The following is a 14,387-nucleotide window of genomic DNA, read 5'->3' as shown; positions in this document are numbered from 1 at the left end:
AGACCCTTAGACTTCTCTTGGAAGGTGTTAAGGTTAAGAAAGTAGATGGTAGCCTTATCTATTCCATTCTTACTAAGTTGGGACCAGCCTACTCTGTGTTTGTTTCCACCTTCCATTCTACAAGAGAAGCCTTCATTTCTCAAGGACAAGAATACAAGTCCCCTTCCTCTGATGCCTTTTGTCATTATTTAATAAGAGAACAAGAAAAACTCTTACACCTTGGTCTTCTTAATCTTAGAAACTCTTCTAAGAAAGCCTTAGCCACCCAACAACAATCAAATTCAAAGAATCCTAAGAAGCTGTATCCTAAAAATAATGGTCTTAAACCAAACAAGGGTTCTAAGAAATTTCAGTTTCAAAATGAAAAATCATTTCAAAAAAATGATAAGGCAAATAAAAACAAAAGGGAAGAAGACTGATAGAAATTTCCACTTTTGTAATCGAGATGGCCACTTAGAATCCAAATGCTTCAAGAATATGGAAGCCTTTGAAGTAGCAATGAAGAAGCATAACATCCATTTGGAGCACTCTTCAACTTCAACTTCATCTTCAAGAATAGCACTTTCTGCCTATGGTTGTCAAACATCTGAGTCTGGATATGCACTAAATGTATCTTCTTCTAATTCTCATCAGTGGCTCATTGATTCTGGAGCTTCTTATCACATGGCCAAACAAAGCCATGTTTTCTTCTTTAAATGATTGTAACACCAAAAATATATATGTTGGTGATGATAGATCTCTTAGTGTTGTAGGGACTGGAACTGTTCATATAGACAACTGCAACCTTCTATCTGTATATCAGATAACTCATTCACGTGAAGGTAAAATCGTTGAATTTTCACCTCATGATGTTCTAATTAAGGACCTAAGAGATCCTCGACAAATTTTACCTACTGGCATTGCTGATGATTCTACAAGGTTGTATACGTTTAATAACTTTGGGTCATCAAATCTTCCCTTGGTATTTGTTGCTCATAATGATGAAGTGAGCAAACTTTGGAATGACCGATTTGGTCACTTAAACTATTTCTCCCTTCAGAATCTATGTAAAGAAAATATGGTGATAGGTCTTCCAATGGTATCTTGCAGAGATGGCGTTTGTTCCGGATGTGTGCTCAGAAAACATCATCGGGATAGTTTTGAAAAACGTGCCTCTTGGCACGCCTCGGCCCCTTTACACCTTGTGCATAGTGATTTATGTGTTCCACTTCCAGTTGTTTCATTCTCTAGCTACAAGTATTTCTTAACTTTCATTGATGATTTCTCTAGATGCACTTGGGTATACTTCTTAAAAATCAAGAGTGAAGTATTTAACATGTTCTTGGCCTTTAAGGCCTTTGCTGAAAAACAATCTGGACATCAAATTCTTAAGCTAAGATCTGATACTGGCAGAGAATATGTTAACAACAAATTCATCAAAATTTTCACTGAGAAGAATGCAACATGTTGTTCCATATACTCCACAACAAAATGGTGTAGATGAAAGGAAGATTCGTGCCTTAAAGGAAATGGCTAATTATATGCTTCAATCTAAAGGACTTAGTCTTAATCTTTGGGCAGAAGCAATTAACTATGCAAATTACATAATAAATCACACTCCTACTAAGGTTTTAAAGAATATCACTCCAGACGAATCATGGAGCTCAATTAAACCAAATGTAAGTCACTTTCATGTTTTTGGAAGTGAAGCATGGGCCCATATTCCAGATGTGAAACATAAAGCTTTAGAACCTAAGAGTGAAAAATGTATTTTTGCTGGATATTATGAAGATGTCAAAGGATACAAACTTATTCCACTTAAGTCCAAAAAATGTTATTATTAGAAGAGATGTAAATTTTTCTTAAAATATATCAGCCTACGAGCCTAGTTTGGCGGATGTGCCACCTCTCTCTATCCCTTCTACTTATGAAAATATTTCTTCTTCAGATGATGACAGCGAGGATGAAAATCCTCCCCCACCTTCTTAGGACCCTCCTTCAGCTCCTCAACTTCCAAAATGGGTTTTTTCTACTCAGGATGCAGCAAGTGCTCTTGCCGGTGATCCTACAGATCAACAATATACACATTCTCAATTTGATAGAGCCTATTCTTTACTCGCTCAAGCTTTAGCTAATTATGATCTTGAAACTTTTGCAGAAGCTTCAGGCCATCCAGATTGGGAAGCAGCTATGAATGAAGAATATCATTCATTATTGGCAAATGATACATGGGATCTTGTTCCCCTTCCAAAGGGATGAAAACTTGTTAGATGCAAACGGGTTTACAAAACTAAGTATGGACCAGATGGAAATGTTGATAAACATAAAGCTCGTCTTGTTGCTAAGGTTTTTTCACAAGTTGAAGGCATTGACTATACTAAAACCTTCTCCCCTGTTTCCAAAATGAACTCTATCCACCTTGTTCTTTCCCTTGCTGCCTCTTTCAAATGGGAAGTCCATCAAATGGATGTTAAATCTGCCTTCTTGCATGGGGACTTGCATGAAGAAATATATATGGAACAACCTACTGGCTTTATAAAAACAGACTCCAGCCTTGTATGTCGGCTTAAGAAATCCCTTTATGGTCTCAAGCAAGCCCCTCAGGCTTGGTATTCCAAAATGAATAGCTTTCTTTTAGAAACTGGATTTTCTAGGTGTCATTCTGACAATACTATCTACACCAAGAAAGTGGGCAAGTCTCTTATCATTCTTGTTCTTATGTTGATGATCTTACCCTTACTGGTATTGATCCAAACCTTATAAACCATGTGAAGTCTAGCCTCAAAAAGAAGTTTGAAATGACATATTGAGGACACTTGCATTATTTTCTTGGTCTTCAAGTCTTTCAATCCAAGGAAGGTATTTCCCTTTCCCAGTCCAAGTATGCATGTGATATTCTATGCCATTTTCACATGGAAGACTGTAAGCCAACCCCTTCTCCCTTTCAATCTAAAGCCAAACTTTCAGTCACTTGTACTTCCCCTGAAGTTGATGCTACCTTATACCGTCAACTTGTAGGAAAACTTTTGTATCTGACCCATACTCGTCCTGACATTTCCTTTGTTGTTGGCCTTATTGCTCGGTTTATGCAAAACCCACATGAAAGTCATTGGAAAGCAACTAAAAGAATACTTCATTATGTTCAAGATACAGTTCAATTTGGGATTCATTACAATGCAGAAGCATCTCCTCTATTGGTTGGTTTCACTGATTCTGATTGGGCTAGTGACCCTGATGATTGGAAGTCTACTTCAGGTTATGTGTTCACTCTTGGTTCGGGACCTATTACATGGGCTTGCAAGAAACAAAGTGTCATTTCTCTTTCTTCAGCAGAAGCAGAGTATCATGGTGTTGTAGAAGCTAGTAAGGAAGTTGTGTGGCTTCATCAGATCCTGTCAGAGTTTGGCTTTCAGCAGTAGCATCCGACTACACTTTGGTGTGATAATCAAAGTGTCATTCAACTATGCAAAGATCCAGTCCAACACATTGAACTGCACATGCACTTCATCAGAAAGCTTATTCACGACCATGTTCTTGAAGTGAAATATTGTTCAACAGATGATCAAGTTGTAGACATCTTTACAAAGGCTCTCACAGAGGTGAAGTTTACTAAACTTCGATTTATGGTTGGAGTTCAGGAAGTTGTCACTAAGGGGGGATAGGATCTAATGCCTCCTTCCTTCTCCTATTGTGTCATATTTGTACATCCTTAAATCCTATCCCAAGTTATTCTTAAGGGGGGATGTTAGGATATTCTGACACATAGGAAATAGTTAAGTATAACTTGGCCTAGTGTAGAGTTAGGTAAAGTGTGTTTCTTCACTATGTACTTTTGTAACTTCCAATCCAACGGTCACGATATGTAGTGATCTGACAGTTCATTCTCTCCTCAGTATTACTGACACTTGATTCGTGGCTTAACACCTGATTGATCCATGATCTCTATTTAAAGAGCATGGAGGGTCATTTGTAGGGTAATCGTTCATGAGAGAAGATTATGTAAATTTTCATTATTTTATTAATAAATTGCCTAAAGTGGCCACGTTGGCTCGGGCCGTGGACTGTTTCCCTCTTTGAGGGTTTTAACCACGTAAATAATACTGGTGTATTGATCTATGATCTGTGATTTGTTTGTGAGTGGTGTCCTTTGGTGTTCTGTCTGAGTAACTTACCCTGTAAATTCCTACACATTTGGTGGATCGTGTTTTGAGGCATACGAAATGCAACGTTGATTCATGTTTACGTAAAAAAGGATCGGTCCTTTCGTGTTGCTATGATGCTCCATGGGAGGTTTGTGCGGAGTCAACCTATAGATGAAAAATGGAAAAAAAGTATGAACTAGCGCGGAACTATGACTGTTTAAATTTTCATAATGTATATCTTTTAACAATGTGGCGAGAAAATGTTGATTTCCAGCCAGTTATGTCTTGACATGTAGTATTGAAATATATAGCGAAGTATGTTTCAAAGGTAGAGAGAAGATCAAAACATTATCATGAAATGTTGACAAGAGTGGCTAGTGGTAGCTTATCTGAGGCTCCTGCGTTGTCTGTGTATCGAAGGTTCCTTGTGGAAATGCTTTTTGAGCATGACATTGGAGCTCAAGAAACCTCCCTTTTGTTGCTAAAACTCATTATTCTCGTTTGTAGTCGCAATTTTTCCCCTTTGAATGTTAGAAATAAATTGTAGCAAAAGATATCACTACATTTCAATGAGGTTTTGTGTGCAAACAATTTCATTCAGGTATATCAAACCCGACCTATTTTTTTGGAGCATTTGTGCTTGATAGAAACAACAAGTTCATGGAGTTTTGATGCCAATTGTAGGCAGGAGCCATGGAGGCCACGAGATAACCATGTTATTTTTTTGTTTGGCCACAATTTTATGTTGTTCCTGATGTTGAGTTAGAAGAGGTTGAAACCTTATATTAGAGTGAGTTTCTTTTATACAAGTCGTTTCATGACATTTCTTGATATAGGGGTTTCGGCTGAAAGTATCATTCAAAATTGGAGGAATTTCAGATATCGTGTGTGGCATGTTGATCGAGCCCCTTTTTCAGATGGAGGAAATGAAGAATATGTTGAGCCCTTATACATGAAGAAAATTTTGATCTATACTTGGAAGAGCGACAGGTTTTTCCTCGAATAGTTCCTCCAAGCAAAGTAAGAATTTTAGGCCTTAACAATCTTGGTAGAGGGGAATTTGATATTCATTACAATTGGCAGGAATCAATGGGAGCTTGGTTAGGGATACATTTTTTTCGCCCTTGTGTCTATCAGACAAACAATTAGCTTCTTTTGAGATTGTTTTTCAACACTTTGTTAATGGTGTGAATGATGTTGGTTTGAAAATGATTATTCAAGGTACTGCTGGAACTGACATGTCTTCACTCATTCACTGTATTTCTCATGCTCTTTCAGATTCAATGACTTATAAAAGTCCATTGTTGTTGCTCACTCCAACCAGTATAGTTTCTTTTAACATTTGTGGAAAAAGAATACATTCTGCTTTGAAAATTCCTAAAAAAGATATAAAATCATTGTCCAACCAGGCTCTAGTAGTCTCTCAAGAAGAAATGAACCATATTAGCTATATATTGATTGATGAGATTAGCTTTATAGGTCCAAGGTTATTCACACAAATAGATGGGCTATCATTCTTGTGGGTGACCTTGGAAAGCTACCCCCTGTCAAGGATAAACCCTTGTATGTAGGTAGAACAACTTGGAAATATCTATGGGAAGTCTTCAACATTGTTGTGACTTTGGACAAAATTTATTGGCAAAAAGGATAAAATCTGAGACATGAGTCTTTTCGTAATCTTTTAACCAATATTAGAAATGCGGAGCCTTTTTTTGCTGACTCAAATCTTCTTATGACATGTGTGGATAGTTTATTGGATTGTCAGGAAAAAGTTTATTTTATTCTTCTATTCACTTGTTTGAAACAAATAATGTTAGGCCCCTATACTAACTATGTAAACTTTGAAATGGGAACTATAAACTCAAAACGGGAACTCTGGCCAAAAAACCCCGAAAAAAACATAAAAAACAGTGCTAAAAATGAAAAGTGTGTATACTAGAACGATGATTTTATTTTTTAGGGGTCAATTTTGAACATGTTTTAAAAATGGCAGTGACTATGAAATTTACTACGAAATTTTCATGCAAAATATAGCTTCAAAACGAAAGTGATGATACTAGAACAACGATTTTTTTTTTGGGTCAATTTTCAAACTTTTTAAAAAATGCTAGTAAAACCAAATTTTTAAGTGCCAAACAAAATTGTTTATGAGAAAAAAAACACATTAATGTTTTTGGTAGAATATCATTTTTTTTCCTAAGTATAGATTCAACATGTTTTCAACCATAACATGCTAGATACAAAAGAAATTGAAATTTTTCAACTATGAAATTAAAAAACCATGACATTATGAACAAATTACATCACTAAATGAATTCAAAAGTAATTATTTTCATATTGAATAAAACATACATTATATCTCTAATTTAATACTGCGTTGTAGATATTTTAAACAATAAAAATGACCATAATTAAGACATATAATCCAACAACATAAAAATGCCTCACAACTTCTCATTTAACACCATATGGAAATCATCAATTTTATTTCAAGATACGATGCATACATCAGTTATATAAACTGTCTTAAACAATTATTCAAAATCACTCATATTTTCTTGCACACCATCAGAATTCACATCTTTAGATGAGTGACTGGATGCTGATGAAGATGTTCCATATTCTTCTCTTTCATCAACTAGTGCCCCATCTGAGTCCACATGCATGCCCAACATTTCAGGTTTCAAAATTCTTCTAGATCTACGACTGGTTTCATCATAATCTCATCTCAACACTGTTCCTTCTATAACAACCCTTTCAGAATCTCTATCGTCTTGAAGCAAAGAGTTCCTCTCTTTGTTAAATTGAAGTCATAAACAAGTATGCCAACATCTTCCAATTTTAATATGTCTGTGCGGCGGCGATTTATATTTGTACCCTTTCTTTTTCTCTTTCCGCCATTTCTTTTGTCAACTACCATCTCTAGCTTATACACACCATTGAATGGGTGTGTATTTGTGGCATACTAATGTACTTCAACACTTGTAACATCCTCATTTTCTGTAAAGACCTTTATAACTTTAGCAACCCAGAATGGATAGCCATTGGGATCTCCATTTGCTAGCACTGCAATCATGCAACTTTCCTTAATATCATGTACTGAACCACTGTAAAGGTCTTCCATGGCTTCATGTTGTGCACGAGATCTTATGGAACCAATATACATCTCTCTTTCCTCTGCCTGTGACGAATTAATAATACCTTGAGATTATTGTTGTTCAACAATGTTTATTTCCTCATGTTCATTCGACACATTTTGTGGCCAAATAAATGGATTTTTCAAAGGTATATCTTCATTTGTTGTTGTTGAAATGATATCACTTTGATTATTGAAAAATGACTCCCACCAAACTGAATCAGCAATGTCAAAGTACTCATATGTATATCTAATACATTTTTTAATTTCTTCTAGCCAATCAGAATAATTTATATCTCTATTTTGTCTACGTGCATTTTGAACTTCACCAACTGATTGTAATAACAATATTTTTGATGCAAATATTGGATGATCTGGAATGAACTTCAAAAATTGCAAACCTGATGATGGTGCCCATTCTGCAGTAGTTGAATACTTCTTGCCCCATATTAGTGTTTTCCCATCAATTTTTTTGATACGAAATTGATGTTGGAAGCTAATGTCATTAAGTTGTTCAATGCATTTCCCCTCACCATATGATCCCAGAATAAACCTTCGCATGTCAAATGTTTCTTCCAACACATCAAAAGTAGGCTCTAGCATGTATGATTTCTTAAGACATTCAATTAGTGATGGCAAGCTCCCAACTTGCTTCCTCCTCAATATGACTGAAAAATGACTGAACATCTGATCAATATGGTCATGAGTGTGCCCAACAAGAAGGAAACCAACCTTTACCTTTTGAAAATTTCTCAATTCAACAAGCATGTTTAGATATCCAAAAACAACCTGATTTTTGTTTTCACGGCAAGTGTTGTCCAATTGTAGATACAGAACTTCAGGAAGATTACCAGACCAATGAGAAATCACATCATGAATTATGGTTATGGTCAGATTTGCATCATTATGAATATTTTGAGCTATGAAGTACACCCTTGGCAACATTTTCCCATTGAAGACCATACAACCAACCAAGTGAAACTGAATAAAATTTTACTCCTGTAAATTTTTGGGTGTGCGAACAAAATGTGGTAAAAGCGTTTTCTTCTGGTCCATACCATCAATTATCAAACCAAAATATTTATTTGGATTATCATAACACTTCTTTCGATGCTTGTACAACTTCTTCCTTTCATTTGTTTGTTGTTCGTGATGCTCCTGAAGTTCTTTGACAATTAAATCTACACAACATAAAAGAAATTCATTAAGAAATATGTTTTTATAGTTGATGACTATACAATTTTAAAATTTTAAGTTATGAATTCTTACCTCTTTCTGACCCTTCACATTTGTCCCTTTTTTATTTAAGAGAAGCACATGTACTGCAAATCCCCATCCTTGTCTTCATAGGAATACGGACATTGTTGAATTCTTTCTTCCATACTTTCACAAAATATTGATATGTAATAAACCTGCCATGTCCCTTAGCAGCTTCTACATATTCTTTGTATAAGTTGTAGATTTCTCATCTTGAAAAATTATTTGGAATATGTATTGTCTCTCTATTTGGCATACACTCTCCATGCTTTGAAAAGAAATCTTTCATCCATGACATTGCAGTATTTGATAATGGCCCAAACTGTCTTTTATGACGCACTTCTGAATAAAATGTGGGATCCTTTTCCAAATTTTCTTGAATTCTCAAGAGACAAAAATTCCCAATCGAAAGAAACATTTTAAAAGCTTTTCTACAGATAAATAAAGTCTTAATATGATAATCATAACCTGACAATGTAGATTGCATGCACCCAACTAAATATGAATTTTGCATGCTTTTATTCATTGACAAATATCTCTTCCTGCTTTCTAATGCAAATTTGAAATCCATATGTTTCAAGCAATCTTTTTTGCAACATTCACTTGAAATGAGAGTGCTGATAGAACTTCTTCTCGTCAGATATTCTGCTCTACCCCTTGTATAACTAGAACAACTTGCATTGATACGAAAAGGTCTGCTACTACTCCTCGATACAATATTTCTTGGCAACATCTCCATCATTGGATCATCATTTGTATAAGGATTTTCATCATCATTAAGAGGAATGTTATCCACACTATGATCAACTTTGCTTTTCAAATATTGACTTGGAGGATATTTTTCATCTTCCCCTTCTTCAGTACTACTATCATAGTCCTTAGAATTTAGACTGAATGGAAAATTTGACTCGATGTTTAATGGATATTCTTCCTCATGTGCATTGTCAGTGCTACTCTCATAGTCCATAGAATTAGGACTACGTCGAAAATTTGACTGTTTACTTATTGAATATGCTACGTCCTGTCCTTTGTCACTGCTACCTTTTATACTCATTAAAATTAGGACTAAGTGCATCATCCTGTCCTTCATCACTGCTGCTCTCATAGTCCTTAGAATGCGGACTAAGAGGACACTGTGACACTCCATTCTTTTGAAATTCATCATCACGCTCTCCTTGAATGTTGCTCTCATAGTCCTTAGAATTAGGACTAAGTGGATACCGTTGCACTCCAATCTTTTGAAATTCATCCCGCTCTTCATCACTGTTGCTCTCATAGTCCTTATAATTAGGACTAACTGGACACCGTGACACTCCATACTTTTGAAATTCATCATCATGTTCTCCATCACTATTGTTCTCATAATCCTTAGAATTAGGACTAAGTGGACACTTTGACTCTCCATTCTTCTGAAATTCATTATCACGCTCTTCATCACTGCTGCTCTCATAGTCCTTAGAATTAGGACTAAGTGGACATCGTGACACTCCATTCTTTTGAAATTCGCCATCATGCTCTTCAAAACTATTGCTCTCATCATCCTCAGAATTAGGACTAAGTGGACACCGTGACACTCCATTCTTTTGAACTTCACCATCATGCTCTTCAAAACTGTTGCTCTCATAGTCCTCAGAATTGGGAATAAGTGGACACCGTGACACTCCATTATTTTGAACTTCACCATCATGCTATTCATCACTGCTGCTTTCATAGTCCTTAGAATTAGGACTAAGTAGAATCTGTGACTCTTTATTTATTTGAAATTCTCCATCTCCTCTTTCATCAGTGCTGCTCTCATAGTCCTTAGAATCAGGACTAAGTGGAAGAACTGACTTTCTATTCATAGTGGAAGAATTCCCGCTATATTCATCAATATGAATAGAGTTGTTACACGATGAAGATGTTGATGGTGTATAAATCAAAACTTCACTATCAGAATAATCCATCCCTTTCAAATAGAAGATGTTGAATGATACAAATGGAGAATCTCCTAAAGATATTATATAGCTTAAAGAATGAAATTTTCCCTCCAAAAAGTTTCGCGAAAATATTTCCCTCCAAAAAGTTTGTTAGATTTATTTACTTTCATTATTTTATTCTACAATTTATTGAAAAATGTAAACTAATTTTTTTATGAAATAAATCATTAAAATTAAAATTGTAAACTACAACTTCTACATTAATTATTTTAATAGTTAAAGTATATAATATTTACTAAACAATTGATTTTTTTTTTTTAATTTTTATAATATATTCTAAAATAAATTAATCTCACATTCAACTCGTTGTAAAACAATTCTACAATATTCGCTTTATAATATTTTAAAAGAAATTATCCCACATTAACCGTATGGTAAAACATCTCCATAATTTCACTTATATATTAAATTTCATTATCACTATTACTCACATCACATCCAGGTTTTCTAAAGTTCGTTGAAAGACTCGTGAATTTGTGGAGCAGCTACATTGCTATCAACAACATATTCAACGAAGAATTCTCGCAATTGAAAGGTAAGTTAAATTTTTTTCCTTGAAAATTTTCATATTAAATTACTTTAATGAAGAAGAATTTTTTTTTTAATTAATAATTTCTCTGAGTCAAAATAACAATTACGTCCATCGTGAGCATGGTGGGTCCGATCAAACTCAATCGCCCAATAGTCGTGGGTGGGCGTGGTGGTGTCGCGGGGTGGGCGGGGAGGTCAGGCGAGCAGGTGGGGTGTGAGGGCGAGGGGGGGCGGTAGGGGTGTGGGGGTGGCCCGGCGACTCGGCCGTCTGTCGTGGGGGTTGGGCGATTCTGAGAATCATCCAACCCCCGCAGTGGGCGGGCGAGCTGCCAGGCTAAGCGCCGCAGCCCGACTCGCCCCCTACCACCTTCCCTCCTTCTCGATACCCTCACCCCCTTCACCCACACCCGACGCCCCTGCCCCCTTAACCCGCCCCCCACATTCCGCCCCCACATCGACCCGTCACCCATCCCCTGACCCGCAAGCCCTCCCCCTCACCTCCTCCCCTCCTAACTAACCCTCCCCCTCACTCGCCCTCCCCACACCCTTCTCCACCTTCCCTAACCCCTCACCTTCTCCCCCTCCCCCCAACCCACTCACGCCTCACCACCTTACCCCTCCCCCTCCACCCTCACGCCTCACCCACTCCTCTCCCCCTCCCCCTTCCCTCACGCCTCCGCACCCTCCCCCTCACGCCTCCCCACCTTCCCCTCCAATCCCCTCCCCCCCGTACCCTCCCCTCACCTCTGCCCTGCCTACCCCTTGTGCCCTCCCCTCCGCCCCCGCCCACCCCCCCAAGCGCCCTCCCCCTCACCTTCGCCCTACCCGCTCGCCGTGCCGTCCCTTCGGCCCCCGCCCAAGGCCTCTGCCCCACCTGCCCACTGTGCCCTTCCCCTGGCGCCTACCCACGGCCTCCACCCCCACCCCCGCCCATGGCCTCCGCCTCCACCCACCGCCTCTGCCCACGCCCAAGACCCCCACCCACGACCTCCGCCGACACCCCCGTCCCACGGCCTCCACCCCCGTCCCACGGCCTCCACGCCCCACTCCCGCCCACAACCTCTGCCTCTGTCCCCTGCCCCCGCCTACGGCCTCCCCCGTCCACGGCCCGCCCTCGCCCATGCCCGCCTCCCTGCCTGACTAGTGGCGGGCGATTTTGGGAATCGCCCGGCCACCAGTCGGGCGGGGAGGCGGGCCGTGGACAGGGGGTGGAGGCAGAGGCCATGGGCTGGGGTGCAGGCGGTGAGCGGTGGGTGGGGACGGTGAGCGATGGGCGGGAGGTGGAGGCAGAGGGCATGGGCGGTGGCCGGGGGCGGGGACCGTGGGGAGGGGACGAGGCGGAGGTGAGGGGGAGGGCGGAGGTGGGGGGGGCATGGGTGTGGGCGGGGGGAGGGGAGGGGAGGTGTGAGGGGTGGGGTGGGGAAGAGAGGGGAGGTGGAGTGGGTGAGGGGGAGGGGAAGTGTGGGTGGGGTGCGTGAGGTGGTGAGGGGAGAGGAGGGGATGGGAGGATGAGCGGAGTGGGTGAGGGGAGGGTGGATTAGGGGAGGTTTTTCATTTTTTATGCTATTTCTAAATAGTGATATTATACTTAGGTCTTCATATATAGGCCCCACATCTACAATAATTGTTGTTTTTCATTTTTTATGTTATTTATTGTTTTTCATTTTTTATGCTATTTCTAAATGGTGATATTATACTTAGGTCTTTATATATAGGCCTGGCATTTACAATAATTGTTGTTTTTCATTTTTTTATGATATTTATTGTTTTTCATTTTTTATGCTATTTCTAAATGGTGATATTTATTTTATTTGATATTTAGTTAAATTATTTGATGTTATATATATATATATATATATATATATATATATATATATATATATATATATATATTTGCTATTTCTAAATGGTCATATTTAGTTGCTATTTCACCATTTAGTATCATAGAGTATTTCGTGATATTTAGTTGTTATATCACCATTTATTTGGTGTTTCTAAATGGTGATATTCACCATTTAGTATGGAAGGAGGGGGAGGGGAAGGGTGAGTGGGGTTGGTGAGGTGGTGAGGGGAGGGGAGGGGAGGGGATGTGAGGGTCAGCGGAGTGGATGAGGGGAATGTGTGTTAGGCGGAGGGGGAGGAGGTGAAGGGTTGGGGAAGGTGGGTTAAGGGAGATGTGGAGAAGGGTGTGGGGAGGGCGAGTGAGGGGGAGGCTTAGTTAGGAGGGGGTAAGGGTGTGAGTGAAGAAGATCAGCATGGGGGTGGAAGGGGGCTAGGTGCGGGTGAGAATGGGGAGGTTGGGGCCGGCCCCTCCTGCACGCTCACCCCCACCCACCGCCTGCCTGCCCACACACGCGCACCCCTCTCGCCCACACCCACCCGGCTCGCCCGCCGACCCTGCCCACCCTCACCCACCTAGCTGCGTACCCCACCCAGCCGTCCCTCACCCGACCTCCTATCCACCCATCTATCTGCCCGCCATCCCGTTAGGGGTGGCTGGGCGATTCTGATTATACAAATAAGAAATTTATGATATATTTTTGTTGTTAATTTAAGTTAATATGTTTTTGTTATTTACTAATTTATGTGTTTCTATTTTTCAGGAAAATGGCATCAAAGAAAATTTCTGTGAATCTTTCTAGACCAAAGACTCTTAAAGGTGCATCTTCAAGAAACATTGGTGAACGAACTCCACCTGAGCTCATGGCTACAAATCTTTCAAGTGCCTCAAGTGATAAGAAGATGATTTCAGACTGGAAGAATTCAAAAGAAGTGAAATTTCCATCAAGAATCTGGTATGTGAAATAAAAAGAAAGCACAAATGTGAATATATATCTATATATTGATATACCGAATGATAATGGAATTTTTGAGGTGATGGGAAGAGTCATAGATATGTGTTTGGTACCGGAAGCTGAAGTTGTTTACATACTTACAAAAGCTCCCAAGTCACATGAAAGGATTAAATACCTGCTATCATATTCATTGTATGACATGAGAGAGGTATCTACAAAGTTGTGTAAACAAATCGTAAATGAGATCATGGAAAACATCGTAAGTATTGTTATTTATATTTGTATTTTGTGTTCTTGAAAGTGTTTCGCTATATTTTTTTAACTTTGTTTTTATTGACATGTGATATTTTGTTTGGCAGAATTTTGTTGAAAGTTGTTCAATTAGGTTGAGAGGCATTCATTTCATAGAGCATGATATCATGAAAGTTGTCAGCAGTTCTTACTCAGTGTCAAAAGAAGATATGGAAAACAAGCAAAATGTAGTAATTGATGATGCTACAAAACTACATCCAAAGAATCAGAAAAAAAGGCCTCTGGTGGATAAATCTAGCAAGGGTAAACAAGTTAC

At 39.0% G+C, this 14,387-nt stretch overlaps 1 pseudogene; it reads right to left on the bottom strand.

The window, feature by feature from the left end:
• The window catches only part of LOC149178029 (uncharacterized), a 91,051-nt pseudogene extending 78,802 nt beyond the window's left edge, over window positions 1-12,249 (bottom strand).
• Window positions 12,250-14,387: the final 2,138 nt, after the last annotated feature.

The sequence above is a fragment of the Pinus tabuliformis genome, chromosome 4_1 (genome assembly GCF_031772625.1).
Source record: "Pinus tabuliformis cultivar Carrire ecotype Pingquan chromosome 4_1, CPIR1, whole genome shotgun sequence".
Taxonomy (NCBI): Eukaryota; Viridiplantae; Streptophyta; class Pinopsida; order Pinales; family Pinaceae; genus Pinus; species Pinus tabuliformis.
Note: the sequence above shows the minus strand (reverse complement) of the source record. Positions and strands in the feature narration are given on the sequence as shown.